This window comes from Canis lupus, chromosome 4 (assembly GCF_048164855.1).
Source record: "Canis lupus baileyi chromosome 4, mCanLup2.hap1, whole genome shotgun sequence".
NCBI classification, from domain to species: domain Eukaryota; kingdom Metazoa; phylum Chordata; class Mammalia; order Carnivora; family Canidae; genus Canis; species Canis lupus.
Window position 1 is genome coordinate 8,311,066 of NC_132841.1, and position 19,811 is coordinate 8,330,876.

Sequence of the window (19,811 nt, forward strand, 5' to 3'; positions counted from 1 at the left end):
TACATCACCCTTCTTAGTATCCATTAGATGATATCATGGAAATGATCATGACCTTGGGGAGACCACTCTGGAAGGAATGAGGATCCAGCAACCTCAGGCACCCTCCCCAGCCACCTTCCAATCTCCACATGCTCCTCTAGGTGGTATTAGTTGTACATACCCCAGCTTGCGGGCACATCCAAAGGACTTACTGGACAGCTCTGCAGAGTATCTGCATGATGGTCAAGGGACTCGTTCATGCCTGGAGTGTGGCCCTTCAGTGGGAAGAGAGCATCAAGACTCAAACTGGACAAGGTGACAATTCTCCATTGTCAGAATAAACAGATGTTTTAGGTGTAACCCCACGCCCACTCTACAGTAGGTGCCCAATAAATATTTGTAGAATTTGTTGTTTAATTAGTGAGTATGGGATAAGTACCAGGGAGCAGGAGGCTCCAAATCAGACAGAAAAGCACACTTGTGCAGTCATCTCTGAGAGTCATCAGATGTGGCAAAACGATGCTGGAGTGGAGAAGAGATTATCCCCATTTCACTGGGGATTACAACCACACTGTCTATATAAGGATGGACAGATCTGCAGGGGAATTCCAGCCAGGCATACTCTGGCAATAGATCTTCGGTGGCCTTTCTTTCCAACCACAGTGGAAAGAGCAATGGATCATCATGAATATCAGAAGTCTTAGCACTGAGGGTCACTACAAGGGGCTGAAGCAGTTTAGGAATTATGGCCTTCATCACCTGGGAGGTGGGATGGCTGTAACCATAGGTAGACATGACATTGATGGGGACTCCCAGACCTGGCTGACACTGGGGGATGCGGATGTGTATCAGTAGGGTTCAAGTGCATGAAATGAAAATATCCCAGCTATTTTCAATATAAAGAGGATTCAATAGAGTAATAGGGAGTTGGCAGGCTCCTAGATAGGTTTGGAAGAATAGGATGACTCCAGGACTGACACCGATGGAGAAAGCTAGTGCCTCTGCAAAGGAGGTAGGGATCAAAAGGCCAGCACAATAGTGGTGGGGTCAAGAACACATCACCAGGCCAGTGTCCAGCATTTGGGGAACCACAGTTGCTTCTCAGCACCACTGTAACTGGTGGCTGGACCCTGGATGCTGATTCAGGTAGCCCAGCAACACCAGGACTCCCAGGAGCTGCAGGTGAGGCCACAGACCCACAGGTGGGAGCCCCACTTCACCGTTATATGCCAAATCATGGTTCCAAATGAACCAACCAAAACCCTAGCTGCAAAAGAGTCTGTCAAATGTACTTGCATCTTTCTAGACCCTGTCATTTAGGAAGACACATGAAAAGTAAGGTGGAATGGAACCTAAATGCCAAATCCCCATACCTACTGTGTAGTTGGGGTGTCAGGTTTGGAAGTGGCTTTTAAGTGAAAGAGTAGAAGTCCTAAAATCACAGATGGAAGTGAAACCAGGAAAATCTCATATGTGACTATTGAGTGATTGATCACTTGACTTTTTCGTAACTTCTAGATTGGATGGGCTATGGAAAAGTGGAGATGGTACCTACTTTACAAAATTATTTTGTCAATGTATTAAGATAAATTCATTAAGATAAAATAACTGAAAAGTACACTGCATGCAACAGCAATTACAATGATAGTAATTTTAGGTGGAAAAAAATCCCTTTTTCCTCTAACGAGTCAGAAATATACCTTGTTGGACAAATTCTAAGCGGGACCCTCTTAGAGAAAGTTTAAGTAAGTAGCAGTTAGTACTTGGTGTTCATGATGATAAACATACCTGTGACTCACAGTAAAACGTCAATGTATTGCTCCAACTGCCACCACCCCATGGAGATTTAATTAACCTGTAGCAGTATCTCTGACCTACAGCCTCAATCTGCTCTTTCTTCTGAGAGCTGGCATTGTCACCTGCCATAACCTGCAGAAAGCAACCATGTGCCCATCGATCGCACCCGATGGAGTGTGCTCTAGGCCTCCCCATGAAGCCTGACAGCTGAGGCCTCCCCATGAGGCCTGACAGCTGACCCTTCTCCAAATCCACTCCTGGGCTAATGCCTCCACCTCTCAGGGTCACACACACTGTCCCTCCTGCCTCTATCCTCAGCCAAAAGCAGCTTCCAGGTGTTGGCTTGATCCCACAATTTCTGCAGAGAGAAGTGCCTAATTATGTGAATTTGCTAATATAATGAATGACTATGTCGGGTTTAGAAAAGCTGTGAGAACACATCTAAAAACTGACCTTAGAATTATCTTTAAAAGGATTTTTATGTAGGAGCCAATTTTTAGATAGGAGCCAATAGCAGGGAGGAGTCTGGGTGGGGGGTTGGAGAGGAAGAGAGAGAAAAGGAGGGAGGGCAAGGGGGACGGAGAGAGGAAGGGAAGAAGGAAGGATGGAGGACAGGGAGGGAAATTGCTCTATGCAAATCTCTGCTTTTTATGGAGAGAAACGTCTGCTCAGAGTGGTGGAACAAGAGGGAACCTGTTGGAGAGACTTAGTCTGGGTTTGCCACAGGGGCTCTCTACCTGACACATCTCGACTCAAAGTCATCTTCTTGTGGCCGCCATTCATGGCTCGATTTCTCTTCACTTCTCCCCAAGAGCAGCCAGAGTTGGATTTGGAGGCTAATGCTCTGCTCTGACCTCCCAGCAGCAGTGAGAACAACAGACGGAGTGAAGGCGCACATTCCGGATCAGAGCCCTGTTTGTGCCAGTGCACAGGACTTGGGTACCTGCCAGGGTCTCCATCCTGAGCTGTTTCTCTTATGGCAGCACATTCACCACAGTCCTATTTTATAAATATCCTCAGGGTTTCATAAGAAAAATGTAAACTGGCTTGTTGGGGAGAATGCTTTAGAGTTGGGTCTCTCAGTGGGCAGAAAAGGTTCTTTTGGGTTGTGGTGACCACTGCCTCCAAGGTCACTGGCACTTTGATAGGGGCTTAGCACTGTGTCTACAGAGGGGCTGGAGTGTAATCCTGGGAAATTGTGAAGGTACTCTCTTGTGCATTGAACAGGGTTTTGCTTACTTGACTTACCTCCTTAATGAGCACACCAGGTATTTCTTTCTTTTTTTTTTTTAAGATTTTATTTATTTATTTGAGAAAGAAACAGAGATAATGAGAGTACAAGTGGGGAGGAGAAGGAGAAGCAGCCCCTTGACTCTAGGCTTGATCCCAGGACTCCAGGATCATGACCCAAGCCAAAGGCAGACACTTAACTGACTGAGTCATCCCAGCATCCCAGCACCATGTATTTCTATAGCACTTTATGGTGCAATGTTTTTCTTTATTTCCATTTTACTCCTGAGGACACCAATTTAGAGATATGGTAAATGACTTGACAAAAATCATGCAGCCAATCCACTGCTGAGTATGGTTCTACTGTATGTTTGCTCACTCGTGCAGCAAACTACCAGCACCAGGGATGAGCCAGGTATGGCCTAGGTAACCCGAGGGCAGCCCCAGTGGAAGAGCTGCACAGGGGAATGAAAATACTTTCTTGCCTCTTTTGCTAGTTGTGGCAGATTTATCATTTTTTAATGTGTTTTGTTATCCTATCTTGGAAGTTTTCCATGTCTTTACTGTAGAAGAGACAATATTGGCCTTAATTCCATTTTAAAGCTGAGGCTGGTATCAGGGTATCAAGAATTAGCATCATTTAGGATTTCACAGCACAGAAGGAAGAACTGGGATTTGGGGTCAGAGGCAAATGGCCAGCTTGGAAATCTGTCTTCTTGCTGTAAGAGCTTGGGGAGGCAGTTTCAACCCTGTGAGCCCCAGGTTCTTCATCTGTAAAGCAGGGAAGTTAGACATGCTATCATGCAGGGGGATGAAGAAATTGGGATCATACTCAGGAAGTATCTTAAGCAGTAAAGCTATATAGATAGTTATTATCAAACCACTACAGAAAAAGAGTGGAGGTCACCCAAATAGACATTTTGGTGGCTGTGAAAATCCAACACCACCTCATTACGTTTTCTTTTTATGTACACCACTGAATTTTAAAGAATTTTAAAGATAACAACAAGGCATTACAATGAGCGTGTTATACATTCAGATGGTAGGCACTACTTCACTGTTTAACTCCCCAGTAAATCTTATTAGCAGATTCCTATGAGATGGCCATGGTTGTTACAAAAGGTTGATAAAGCAACAATATGTGCTTTGGGGTGGGTATTTTATTCTATTTTATTTTTATTTTTCAAAATATTTTATTTATTTATTTATTTAATTTATTTCATTTAAAATAATAATTATTTATTAGAAAGAGAGAGCAAGCACAAGCAGCAGGGGAAGGAGAACCAGACTCCCCACTGAGCAGAGAGCCAGACTCTGAGCTCTATCCCAGGACCCCAGGATCATGATCTGAGCCAAAGGCAGACGCTTAACCCACTGGGCCACCCTGGGACCCATTGGGGTGGTTATTTTAAAGAGAAGCTAAAGCCAAAGGCCAACAATGTCATCTAGGAGGCTCTACACACTCTTATTTCTTGGCTTCTCTGTTTTGACACCTGCCACTCTGCATTCAATTGCCTTGGTGTCTTTCTTCTCCGGGATGGCTGGTGTTCAGTTGCTTCCAGGTAAGGCCAACATCACCCTGATCGCATGTCCCAGGATCAACGTGACCCTCGTGTGGATCTTCTTCCAAGGGATCTTCTGTAGCCTACAAACTCGGTGCCTGGTTTTTCAAACATGGTGGTCACCTGCCTGATCTATACTTTTTGGAAACTCTTCTAGTTCTCTACAACTTCTCTCCAAGCAGAGCAAAAGCATGTCAGACAAGAAGCAGGGAAGACAGCTGATGGATGGATGATGATGATGATGATGGAAAACCAGGGCTCATGTGTAAGCAGTTCTGCTGGTCCACCATACCTGCCGACTGCAGCCTCTCTGGAAGCAGGGAATATTACCCATAGAACGGAGGTCACTGGGGCAGGCAAGCAAATGCAAGTTCTAATATGAGCATTTCTCACCTCATCTCTGCAGGAGACTTTCCTCTTTTCTTTTCTTTTCTTTTCTTTTCTTTTCTTTTCTTTTCTTTTCTTTTTTTCTTTCTTTTCTTTTCTTTTCTTTTCTCTTCTTTTCTTTTCTTCTGAAGATAAAGAAAACAGAAAATGAAATTCAAAGGTGTGCAAGTCATTCAGGCAAATAAAGGATCCAATTTAAACATCCCTCATGCTAAGTTTGTTCTCTGATTCACACACCCCAATCAAATGTTGGAGACCAACTCAGTTCCCGTTGGAAGAATTCTCCCTCTCTGGCCTCCTGAGCCCTGCTCAGTCTAGAACAGTGCTCTTTCCAAGACATCTCCTCAACAGGTACAGCGGGATATCCCCTATAGCCATGAAGTAAGACTACTTACCCCAAAGGATGCCTGGCTCAGCTGAGAGCTCTGAAGGCCACTGAGAATTTGTATAAATTGTGCTAAATCTGGCTTTCAAAACCAGAGGGTCTTTTACAACTTTCAGAAGATTCTCAATCAGATTGTGCAGGCTTTTCTACTTCTGAAATGCCTGTTATATTCTAAGTCCTGCAAGATAGTTAAGAAGACAAAATCAGGTCCTTCAAGGATTTATCATCTTGTTAAAGAATCAATAGGATAATTACATCAAATCCTTTCAGTATCCTCTTGTATTAATCAGAGTTGCAACAGTGGAACCCATGTTGGGTAGGTTAAGCAGAAAAGGAATTTATGAAAAGGTCTTAGGAAATGCAGAGATTCTCCTGAGATCCTGCAATGTTCATAGCCAGGAAGAACTCACATGCACTCACATGCACTCTCCCAGTAGATAACTGCGGCAGAGACGCTGTGTAGCTTCCTCTGGACACAGACCATGCTCATATTGTGAATCCTCCAGGACCTCTGACCTATGACCTCTGAAATCATGGTATCTCTTCCCGAGACTCTACCCACATTGCCAGCAAATGATGTCTTTTCTTTTTTAAATGGGTGCACTGATAAGCCAAATGTAAGTCAAGGTGCCTGGACCTCAGGTTCCAAGGACACTGGGAAAGATTTCACTTGTGTTAAAGTTCCAGCTTCTACCAAGGGAAGGCTGGGTTCACTCCAATGCTCTCCAAATACAGGAAACTGCTAAAGACTGTGACATCCACAAACTGACAACTGTTCACCGGTCCACTATGATCATGCTAGCCTATGCTCTCATTATTTCAAGTCTAGTTTAATGTGGTAGGCTTCTAACGTTCTTGCCTCCCTTTCTGACACTTCTTTCCCCACTTCTTCCGATATATAATTGCTAGATCCATTTTTTCTAGTCCTTCAATGAGTTTTCCCTAAAATGCCAGGCTTCTCAGCAGGGGTTAAGCATTAAACAATTAACACCGGTTTAATCTATGCGATTAGTCTGGAGAATAGGTGCCACTGAAAGAGAATGGAACACAGCCCCAGTAAATTTTGCAAAGGATCCTAAAAGACCCAGAAAAAGATCAAGCCCCTGAGGCCGGGTGCCCAGCACAATGGAGAGAACAGAGCAGGAGAAGACAGCACTGAGCAAGCAGGCATTTGTCATCACACATGTCCCTGGCACTGAGATGGGCTCTGTGCACACAGAGCAATGAGACACAGGCTAGCCTGGGAATGGGAGCCTGGAGGCCCCAGGCTAAGTGCAGGACAACCACTGAATACGTACTGCTAGATCTCAGCTAGGCACTTGGGTCACTGCTCCTTGGCCCCCACACTGAAGCTAAGCTTGGATTGACCTGGGCCATGGCCCAGGAAAAAAGAACCTGATTCTTACCATCCAGAAGAAGGAGGGCCTGGGTGTAAAGGAAGGAGCTTCATGAGGAGGACAGGCTCCACACCAATTAGTCCAATTTCCAGCCATCTGTGTCAAACACATTTTTTTTTTTTTTTCAGGAACAGAGGAGAAACTGGCCAGAGAAACATAGCACTGGCTATCATGGAGTGAGGAGGTTCTGTGCTTTCCTTGAATGACCACTTAGGGTCTCAGGTGATATGAATGACTCTCCCATCAATCTCATCTGTGTTTTAGTCAACCGTCTGCTGGAAGTGAAGCGTAGCTTATAATCACTTGGCTGATTTGTGTTCCTCATATCTGACACTGAGACCAGATATGTTTTTGTACTTTCCTTTCCCTTTCTTGGCCCCTCAAATCCTGCTCTCTGAGGGCTGATAGCACAAGTTATCTCAGGCACACAAGATATTCATGCTGCATTATCCCTCAAAGGAAGGACCCTGTGGAGCAAACCATGTGACTCCATATGCACATGGAGGACAGCTGGATTGGTGGCCAGGCCTCGAGCCTCAGGGCACTTCTTGGCCTTGACAAACAACACAGCAGCTTCCTGCATTTGCAAAAAAATGAGAAGACACCCCTTTGGTGCCTGCTTGGATGCTCCTAAGTAGGGGCAGGAGGGATAAGAAAGATTTTCCAGAAGCTCAGCCTGTCATCTTCATTTGGGTATTCATTCTTTCATTTGCTCATCTATTCAGCAAACCTATCTTTCCTGAACTTTGCCAGGCACTACAATAAATAAGGGAGTTGCAAAAATGCTTAAGTTCGTGGAAGAGGGTGAGGAGACTAAGCCGTGGGCAAGGTGCTTGGTAATGATCAAAGGCTGAAATTACCCCAGACTTTCAGGTAAATAATAATAATAATAATAATTCCAAAATGCAAATCTCTTTCCTTCCCCCAAATGAGTCTAACTATTCTCCTCCTTCCAAACACCCACCCCTCACCAATCCACACCTTCCCACATGCACTAGCACATACCTCTATCTGCCATTAGGCTCAGGATTTGATGGGGCAAAGAGAAGAAAGGAAGAGAAGGAGAGAGGAGAAAGGGGAGACGGGGTAAAGGCACTCCTCAGTATGGTGTAGGACACAAAAATGGAGGAGGAGGGGAAGCACCCAGTACGCTCTTTACTTGCATCCCTCTTCACGTGCTTAGAAGTTGCTTCTGACCTGGACAGAACCGCAGGCCTCTCACCTTCATGGTGTAGTGCACAAGTCTCCATCATATTCTCCACCCAAGGCTGGTGGCAGGTGAGTCTGTATGGATCTTCTGCTGCCCTGAAGCTGGAACGTCCTTGACTGTGTAGGTGATTGGCAGTGTGACTAGCACAAGAGACTTATGTATTTGATGTGCTGCCCTCGCCTCTCAAGGAACCCCCTTTGGGAGCATGTTGGCATAGTCCAACATGATGTTAGAAGAACAAGCCAGGAAAGAGAATGGACGGGGGATTCTTTTGTCACCCAGGAATGCTTTCCTTCAAAGCTGTCCTTAGTTCAGAGCAGGTGAATTCAGGGCTCTCAACTGAGGTTTCTAAAGCAGATCTATCCCAATCTTTTAAATCCATCCTGGTGCTCCTAAGGGAAACAGAGGAAGCTTTTCAGCAGGTGTCTGCCTGATTCTCAGGGATGCATACCTGGCCATGAGGGGGAAATAAAGACTAGGAATGTCCAATTGATATGAAGTGCCTTCACATTCATGATCTAGATCTGGCCCACCCCTGGCCCCTTCAGCATCAAGAAATCGCCTCTTTCCCATCTCATTATGGCTGCTAGGAGAGCACCTTCTGGAATCATTTGCCTGCTGGATCTATCCTCCCATACTTCAGTCTCTGTGCAGGGGAAGCTGGTGAGCTCTATCTCCACCTAAGCCCCTCAGGAGTTGGGCATCCTGCGGTATTCCAGAAGTAAGGGTTATTTGGGGTAGACCAGAAGGATGGGTTATTTGGGGAAAGGCAGAGAGGAGGAAGAAAGAAGAGGTGCTGCTGCATGTGGGCATGGCTGCTCCCATCTAAGAAACCCCTGCCTTATGTTCTGGGGTGAAATTGTAACAAAATAGCCCTGCCTCTAAATGTGCTGAGTTCTTTTCTCCTTCACACCTCCTCTGGACACAGTTTACCTGTGATTCCTAATTTGTGATTCTTCTATAGATTTCAAAGAGACTTCTTTTCCACATAATTCATGTTCTCTATAGTTCAAAATGTTGATTACACGTAGCTTTCATCTCATATTTTCCCTCCTAGTTTTGAAGTAAATGTTCAGAGCATTAATTTCTATATTATGTAGAAAAAAATCTACCCCATAAAAGCAATATCAGCCAATCATTTAAAAAATAAACATAAATCTCTCATTCCCTCATTCCAAAATCAATACATATTTTTTTAAAGAACTACAGCATTTGAGATATTTTCAGCTTTCCTTCATTGTCTTAAACATCTGTTTGGCTGTCTCCCTGCAGACATTTGCTAAATAATATGGTTTATTTTGGATAACTGATGATAGGAAACCTTTTCATATATCCGCCAAATGACATTTTTAATCACATTGTCTTTTCAACTTTAAAGAACCAAATGATTTCCTTATCTTGACATGATTTATCACTTGGGCATGAGCCAGCGACCTATGAGGGCATTATCTATGGAGCCTTCACATGAAGGGTTCTTATCAAGCAAGCCAAGTTTACAATCACAGCAAGAGAACAGAAGGAAAACAAATGATATGGTCAATAGTTCTCTATGTATGATTTTTTTCAAAGTATCTTATCTAGTAAACCTCTTTCCCAAAACCTCACAGACGAGGCGATTTTCCATTAACTGCAGAGATATGGTAAGTGATTTGGGTAATATTTTGAATGTTTTCTCCTTTCACTGGCTGCCAGCTAAGGCTCTATTTTTTCTTTTTGGACATCAGTTGGATTTCTCTTCCATGAGATCAAAGCCTTTGTTGATACAGATTTTCTCTCACTACTGATTGTTTTGGTCAGAAAGTAAAAAGAACAAAACAAAACAAAAACAAAAACAAAAACGAACAAACAAAAAACTAAAACAACAACAACAACAAAAACCTATAAAGAAAAGGTCACCTCTCTACACTTTTTTCCAGCTTGCCTAGAATTTAGTGATTGCGTGTTCCAGGTAGAAGTGCATACCGGGACAACTATTTCCACTCTCATTTCACTCCCAAATCCCCAGTATCTCCTTCCCCAATCTAATTGTCAGTTGACCTTATTTTCTACTTTACTTAGAGTGACAAACTTTTCTGGTTTGCCCAGGCCTGAGGGCTTCCTGGGACATAGGGCTTCCATTGCTAGAAAGTTCCAAGGAAACCAACAGGGTGAATCATTCTGACAATTCCACCCTTTTTCAACCTTTCAAGGACATCATTCTAGCAAAACTCCTCCCCGTTCTAAAACATCAGTCTTCCCCTTTGTAGTATATCCTTATTTTTAGCACATTGTTCATATTTCTCAATTCAACAATAATAATAAAATAAGCAAAACTCAGTTCTCTGATCAACTTCTCACCATTCCTTTCCTCCATTTTGCAGTAGAATGTTGGACAGAGTTGTCTGTTCTCACTGTCTTTGGCTTCTCTCTAGCTACTGTGTCTTCAGGGCACTCCCATCAGTTCTCACCTCCACTGTGTCATTGAAACTGCTCTGGTTGAAGACACCAAAAACCACATGTACCTAAATCCAATGCCGTCAGTCTTTTTCCTACTTGGCCACCAGGCTGGTCACCGCCTCCTTCTTGATAGGCTTTCTCAGTTGGCTTTTAAAAGACCACACTCTTTCCTTATCCTCCTTGGTCATGCCTAATTGATGTGCATCTTTATCTGCTCATCTTCCTGACACATAATATTGGAGGTCCTCAGAGCTCCACCCTTAATCTTCACCAACGTTATTGACTCCTGGCTCAAGCCACCATTCTTGTCTGAATTATTGTAATATGATCCCATCTGGTCTCCCTGCTTTATTCTTTGCCCTGCCATTTGACACTGACTCAGGTCAGTTCATGTTCTTGGCTCAGTATAGTCCAGGTAAGTTACCTAAGAATTGAAACAGTCACAGCCCCTGATTTAAATGAGCCCACAATTTAGATGAGAGATGCAGAATGCTTTCATGTAAAGAATAGGTAACAATTCAAGACAATACATGATTAAATGCCAAGATGTGTGGTAAAAATCTGTGCTATTCTCCACAGCTTATACTTGTGTCACATATGCATTTTCTACCTGTCCATTCACAAGTCACTCTAAAATGTTAAAGGACAACGGCAAGGAAAGGTCAAGGCTGAATTACAGAATTTTTTCAAATGAATGCCACTATCTTACTTTTAATGTATTAATTCTAAAATGTGGGATGCTAAGCAGTGGGCTCCATGGAGGACAAATGCCCTGTCCCGCAATGACTCTCATAGAGGTCATTATGAATCACTTCAAGTGGGTACGCTGAACTCAGCCAAAGCAGAGGTGGTCTTGAAAGAGGTGATTGTGACATATCTGTGACTTCTTGGGATGATAGGAAAAGAAAAAGGGAAGCCTTCTCCCTGACATTTTCAGAACTGCTACTCACAGTGTACATCTTACAATAAGAGAAATATTCGAGAACCAATTTTCACATTACTGATATCTCCCTTGTTTGAGCCATTCCCTGTCCCTTTGCAATGATGTTGGAGCCCAGATCTATTCATATAAGTACTTTAATTGACAGCTTCTTTTTGCTTTAATTCATTTAACAAGTGTTTGCTGAGCACCTTATCTGGTCTAGAAATTAATCTAGGTACTAGATCCACAATGATGAACCAAGCAGACACAATCTCTCTCCAATGGAACTGACACAGGAACACCACATAAAGGCTCTTTTAATGGAAACATATTATAACCCAGGAGTAAGGCTAACAGAACATAGTCTGCTGAAAGTATCTTGATTTTCCTCTACATTGGAAAGTAAATGTGACATAATTTAAAGTCTTCCATTTATGACTCCACTGTCAAGAAACACAGAAAGAGATTTAAGTTTAGCTGCATTCTATGTGTTAAGAATTTTTATGAACTTTTTAATTGAGGTACAAATACATTTAGAAAAGTGCAAAAATCATAAACCCACAGCTTGAAGAAGTGTTACAAAGTAAAGACACTCATGTAACCACCTCCCACCTCCCAATTCAATAAATTCAATGTTATTGATCCCCAGCCAGCCTCTGGTTGCCCTTCCCCAAATTTGACTCTATGCCCTATCACTATCCTGACCTCCAACACAATAGATTGTTTGGTTTTGAACTTTATATAAATGGAATTGTTCAGTATGCATTTTCTTGTTTGACTTCTTTAGCTCAATATGTTTACAATTTTCATCCAAATTGTTTTAGGAAATAGTTCAGTCACTTTAGTTGCTGGATACTATTCTATTCTGTTCATACACCTAAGTTCACCCACTCTACTGTTGATAAGTATTTGAGTTGTTTGCAGGTTTTGGTGATTAGTGTTGTTATGAATATTCTTATACATATTTTTGGTGCATATATACACATATTTCTTACAGGCATATATTTAAGAATGAAATTTCCAGAATACAGCATATGTGTATAGTAAAATGTAGTGAATAATGTCAAAGTTCACTAAAATGGTTGTACCTATATATACCAATATGGACTAATATACTCCCAGGTTTATATAAAAGATCCCATTACTCCACATCCTTGCCAATTCTTAACATTTTCAGACTTTTTTTTTAAAAAAGGATTTTATTTATTTACTCATGAGAGACACACACAGAGAGGCAGAGACATAGGCAGAGAAAGAAGCAGACTCTCTGCAGGGAGCTGGATGTGGGACTGGATCCCAGGACGCTAGGATCATGACCTGAGCCAAAGGCAGATGCTCAACCACTGAGCCATTCAGGTGCCCCACATTTTAAGACTTTTAAATCTTGGCCCTTCTAGTAAGTGTGATGGGTATTCATGGTTTAAATTTCCCTGATTATAATAAAGTTGAGCACCTTTTCATGTGTTTAGTGGCTGCTTAGATATCAGTTTTTGAAATGCGTGTTCAAACATCTTGTCCATTTTGCTATTGGGTATCTGACTTTTCCTTATTGATTTATATATTCTTTACATGCTTTGGAACGTGCCTCTTTTCAGATATGTGTGTTATATATATCTTCTCTCACTTATACTTGATTTTTAAAATGGTCTTCATGGCATCATTTAATGAACTGTTTTTAATTTTCATCTAGTCTACTTTTCAAACAAATAGCAATTAAAGCAAAAATCATTACTTAAAGTAGATAAGGATATTTCATAATGAAAAGGTGTTCTACAAATACACATACCATTTGATGCAGCTAATAATATATTTTCAAAACATAAAAAACAAACTACATAGAATTGAAAGAAGATGCAGAAAAATCTATAATCTTTTGCCAGTAACTGGACGAAAACTCAAAAACTCACTCTTCACTGCCTGTAAGAAACACAATTTAAATATAAATATATTAAAAGTTTAAAGATAAAAGGATGAATAAGAGTATATGGTTCAAACATTAATCCAGGGAAATCTGATTTTGAATGTTGAACTAGCCTGGTAACCCAGAGATAAAATCCAGTTTGTTATACTGCATTGTCTTTATACAAATTGATGTACTCAACTCACTGGCATCTTGCTAAGGTTTTTCACATGTATGTTTATGAGGGATAGTTGTGTCTTTTCTTCTCATTATTTTGTTAGGTTTGGGTATCAGGATAACATTGGTTTCATAAAATAAGACAGCAAGTATTTGTTTTTCTTCAATTTTTTTTTCCAGAAGAATTTGTGCTAAATTGGTATTTCTTCCCTAAATGTTTGGTAGAATTCACCAGTGATGCCATCCAGGTCTGGAGTATTCTTTGTGAAAAGTTTTTAACCAACAATTTAATTTATTTAGTTAATAAAAGGATACTCAGGTCTTTATTTTTTTCTCAAATTAGCTTTGGCAGATTTTATAAAATATTTTAATTTCATTTATATCATCAACTTTATTGACAACAATTTTAATAATATTTTTAAATCATCATTGCAATCTCTATAGGGTCTGTAGTGATATTCTTTCTTTTCTTTATGAAATTGGCAATTTGTGTCTTCTATCTCTCTGTCTTCCTCAACAATCTGTCTAGAAATTTATCAATCTTATTTATGTTTTTTAAAAAACAAATTTTATACTCATAGATTCTTTTCTGTATTATTTTCTACTAAGTTTATTGACTTCTGGTTTGTTTAACGTATAACTAGAAATCAAGAATTCTGCTACTTTGCTATTTGTCCAGTACAGGAATCTTAACTCTTTGATTTCTTACAGATCATGGGCGACATGAAACCTAGTGCAAAGTCTCAACACCATTGACTGGAAAATTCAAGTTTCATTTAGTGAATAAAGTAAATAACACTTTGTTATAATTTATAAGTACCTCACTCACTTGATCCCTTGACTCTAATGTCACCTAATATCACCTAATATCTGTGATATTAGATCTAGTCCATTTAAAACATACATATCACTTTTTAAACTCCCCCAAACATTACAAGTTAATTATTATTTTGTCCATTTTTATGGGCAGGAAGACAGAAAATCAGAAAGAGGTTCTAATGCGGCCACAATTCAACTGTAGTAAAACATAACAGGAGAGAGAGCCCAGAAATAAATCCATGCATTGATTTTTTTAAAAATTTTTTTAATGACAAAAGAGCCAAGAATTTGCAATGGGAAGAGAACAGTCTCTTCAATAGATGGTGCTGGGAAAAATGGATAGACAGACACAAAAGAAAGAAACCAGACCACTATCTTATATAAAATCACAAAATCACTCATAATGAATGAAAGATTTGAATGTAAGACCTTAAGCAAAAAAACTCCAAAAAGAAACATAGGTGATAAATTCCTTGACAGGGATTTTGGCAATGATGATTTGGATTTGACACCAAAAGCAAGGCAACAAAAGTAAAAGTAAACCAATGGGGATGCAAAATCTCAGCACAGCAAAGGAAACCGTTATTCTACTGAATGGGAGAAAATGAGATTTGCAAATCATATATGCAATAAAGGCTTCATATTCAAAACATACTAAGAACTAATATAATTTCATAGCAAAAACAAATTGGTGAAAAAATGGGCAGAGGATCAGAATAGACAATTTTCCAAAGAAGACATATAGATGGCTAATAAGTATGTGAAAAGGTGCTCAATATCATTCATTATGAGAAAAATACAAATCAAAACCACAGTGAGAGATCACTTTACATCTGTTAGAATGGTTGTCATCAAAAAGACAAGAAACAACAAGGGTTGGGAAGGATGTGGAGAAAAGAGAACGGTTGGTAGGAATGTAATTTGGTGCAGCCACCAAAACAGTATGGAGGGTCCTCAGAAAATTAAAAACACAACTGCCACATGATCCAGCAATTCCATTTCTGGATGTTTATCCAGAAGGAAGCAAAACACTAATTTAAGAAGGTGTATGCAACTCTGTGTTCATTAAAGAATTATTTACAATAGCCAAGACATGAAAGCAACCTAAATGCCCATTGTTGGGTGAATAGATAAAGAAGCTGTGGTATATATACAATGGAATACCATTCAGCCATAAAAAGAAGGAAATCTTGCCATGTGTGACAATATAGGTAAACTTTGACGGCATTGCACTAAGTGAAATAAGTCATAGAAAGACAAATACTGTATAAACTCATTTATATGGGGAATCTAAACAAACAAACAAAACCCTCAGAAAAAACCAACCTCATAGATACAGAGAACAGATTGGTAATTGCCAGAGGCAGGGAGTGGGGCAGACTAAATAAGTGAAGGGGGTTAAAAGATACAAATTTCCAGGTACCAAATAAGTAAGTCTTAGAGATGTAATGTACAGTATGGTGACTATAGCTAGTAACACTATATTACATATTTGAAAGTTGCTTTGAGAGTAGATCTTAAAAATTCTCATAACAGAGAAATGAAAAGAAAAAAAAACCCTATAACTATGGTGATATTAACTAGATTTATTGTAGTGATTATTTCCCAGTATATACAAATATCGAGTCATTATGTTATACACCTGAAAGTAATATAATGTTGTATGTCAATTATATCTCAATTAAAAAAAAAGAATAGCTGTTCTCTCTTGTATAAACACATCAATCTTTTCCTTTCTCTCAGGTATATCGCTACTTTTCTTTTATATTCTTCGCCTGGTAGCCACCTGATGCCACATTTCTAGATCAAATACCTTGGCACGTCCTCTTTTTCAAACTATATAAAAATAATCCTCAATTCAGTTGTAAGAAATTTTTGAAAATCCTCTGGGCCACTTAAAACATTACCTATCAACAAATTTCTCTACCGGTTTACCTTTGAATGTTAAATTGAATTGAACCAGATTATGATATAAATAAATAAATCTACTAATAGTATACTACATCTTTCTATTCCCCAATTTTTTCTGTGGGCTGTATATACATATAAAATCACTTTTGGAATACATGTTCTTAGTAACTAAGAACATTGCTACAGACTTACATTTGTTTTTCAGTCTTCATATATTAGCAGCCCCAGGGCAGAAGATGAAAGATATCTTAGTTATTAGTTATAATTTTATGTATCTGTTCATTATCTTATATTTTCCTTATAGCTGATGACTATATGGCCTGAAAATGTTTACTTTAAATTAAAGATGATAATCTGATTTCCATGCATTTGGGAGCTTTAAATTTTCTGTCCCCATGTGAACATGTGAAACATTTCTCTTAATTATTTTTCTTTGTGGATAATATTGGTTAGATGGTCTTTTCCTAAGTCAGCCCTTGCCTGGGGAACTGGGACTCTAAGGCTGAGGAGGGAGGCATCCTAGGAATGTAGAAACAGCATGAAATCCAGGGATTTAACCTCTTAAGCTACCAAATGCATTCCCAATTCCTCAGAGAGAATTCCATAAGCCCTTTAGCTGCTTGGCCTCGGTTGCCTTGTCCTGGGCTGTAGTCTGTTTGACCCCTGTCACCACCTCTTTCACATAGACAGTTCTGTTAAGGGTCCCCGGCCATCAGTACATCTTGGCTACAAGAGGACATGGCCCTAAGCCTCTGAGGCTAGCTGGTCAAACACAGAAACCACAGGGATTTGTCACTCCTCCAGGGAAGAGGTCTCTCATTACGTCAGGCACATTTTCTCTCAGAAGCCTTTGTAAACAGCCAAGTCATTCTGTAATAACAGTTCTGATACTGAGCTCAAGATGTGCCATTAAGTCCAATCACATCTGACATAATATAGCTGCTAGAATACTTAATCTGGCAGTTTAAAAAAGGGACTTTCCTGATGAAAACACTTCTCAGGGTAGCATCTGAGATGCCACCTACATATTTTGCCTGAGGGACTCCCTGAGGGTCCATATCCCCTCCTTTTCACTTCCTTTGTTAATTCCATGAAGAAAGAGTTAAAATGAGTGAGTCAGATGTTGAGATGAATTATCACATAAATCAGTGTGTGTTCCCATCTGAGAATAAACGAAAGAAAAATTAACCTGTTGTTTTGCTATGCAAGTTATATTATTAATCAGTTCCCTACAATGTGTTTTAGCTGAAAAGTAATAACTCATCATTAGGGCGCTGCCCGAGGGTATTGAGCTACCATGGAAACAGCCTGTAATAAGAGACAATCTTTCATTTTCCCTCTGAGGTAGTACCATTTCATCAGATGACTTAAAAGGACATTCAACATTTGGGTAGAAAAGAAATACATGTCCTCACATCTACAGTCACATGTATGAGTGTGTGTGTACACACACACTATGATATATATATCTCACATCTCTCTCTTTCTCCCTCTCTCTCTCTCTCTCTCTCTCTCTCTCTCTATATATATATATATATATATATATATATATATATATATATGTAAAACCATCCCTAATAAAGCATCCATTCTTCAGATGGAATTCTCCAGGCAAACTCCTCTGGCTCTTGTCTTCCAACAGCAAAGAAGCCATCATCAAACACCTCACAAAACACTCCAGTAAAATGATTAAGATTGGCTCCACACCCAGGAAGCCAACAGATGGAAGTTCTCTCTGACTTAAAATGGAAGGGAATTCAGAAGATGCAGCCCCTCCCAGCCTCTGATCCTCTGGTATCCAGCAGCAGGAGCCCCAGATAGGAGGGCAGCTGTCACCAGAGCCGAGATTGGGTGGTGCAGTGTGATCAGGGCAGTGTGTCCTGCTTGGAGCCCAGAGTAGAGCAGGACAGGGAAGTGGAGGTCATAGAAACCCCATGATTCCACACAGGCATTGCTTACATGATTAGAACTCTTCTTCCAGGTGTGACCTTCTTGTTCTTTAACTGGACAAGAAAGCACAAATCAGATTTGCTAACTCGTTGCGCAAAAGCCAACCTGAAGAAGTCCTAGGCAATAAAACCCAAACTGGCGGGTTTCCAGCAGCTATAAGAAAATGATCACCCTGTTCTCAAATAGTGCTTTTATCTATCAAATATTGAGCTTGAAACAAATTTAAATTCTTCAATCAATGAAACAATTCCAATGTGACCTCAACTGTCAGGTTCTGTCTGTGTGAATGACACCCTGAAGCGGATCTGTGTGACTCACTTCATTGTGATAGCTTAAGTTATCCCAAGCATCAGGCAGGGACCTCAGAATCGAAAGTCTGGAAACTGTACTCCAACCCAATCAATTGTCCCCCAAATGGGAACAGGCTAGTGTCTTCATCTCAAGGCTTTAGCTTAAATCCAGCTCAGTGAAGGTTTTTTCTTCTTTTTTTAAAGATGTTATTAATTAATTTATTTATTTGAGAGAGAGAGAGAAAGAGAGCAGGGGGAGGGCAGAAGGAGAGGGAGTGAATCTCAAGCAGACTCCCCGCTGAGCACAGAACTGACACGGGACTTGATCCCACAACCCTGAGGTCATGACCTGAGCTGAAATCAGTCACTCAACCAACTGAGCCATCTAGGTGCCCCAGTCAAGGTCTTTTCCAAGCACCCAGCCCAGAGCCATCTCTCCCTTTGTGGTGCTATGATATTTTCAGTCATTAGCATTCGTTTGGCATTCATCAGATGTGCCACTATTGATTGCTTTTTCCTCGTTGTGTCCTGTTTTTCCTTCCTGGGCAGCAGATTCCTTTAGGGCAAGCATAAGAGACGACACAGCACTTACTATGTGCCAGGCACTGTTCTATGCTGTTCTATGCGCTTTACTCACTTTCATTCACTACTGTACAACAGCCCTAAGGAGCTGGTGTGGCATTATTACTCTACAACTTATAGAAGAGAAAACTAAAAGGAGAGAGAGGCTAAGGAATATGACCAAAGTCACACAGCTAGTAAGTGGAGAAGTCATGATTCAATCAATCCCGGCCAGGAGACTTTCCTGCAGAAGAACTTTTCTACCACAGGAAACTGTCCTCTTTCCCACTGTATTATCCTGTTTCCCGTGGATTTCAGGATACGTAGAGCTATCCCATGCCTGCTAAGGGTCCCATCTTCTGTTAAGTCAATGACCACTGGTCAGAAGGAGAAATGGAATTGAAGGAACTGGTAATGATAAACTTACATGAGTCACCACTGCAAGAAAAAAAGTCAAAGCAAATGCCACATTCATGGTGAGTACATAGCATCATTTTCAGGTCTGAATATCAGACATGATTTCTATTATTTCCAGTCACTTTAAAAGCCATTCCTAGAATAGTTTCTCAAGGGACCTCAAAGGGGAATTCTATTATTATTGAAAATATCTAATTCTGTTGGACCCTGTGCAATTCATGTGGTGCTGAGATACACATGGCGTTGGCCGACAGATCTGTTGAAACCTCTCCAGAGACTTGGACAAAAAATAATAAATAAGACCAGCACACTCTTCATTGGTATTATAAAATCAAGGCTGGCTTAATTCCATGCTTGTATTGCTACTTATGGATGTGCCCGTTAATTCATCAAATATTATTGAGTGTGTGTTCTGTGCAGGCAGTCTTCCAGGTTCTGGGCCTTCCAAGGGAGCAAAACAAATGAAGCCCTTGCCTTCTTT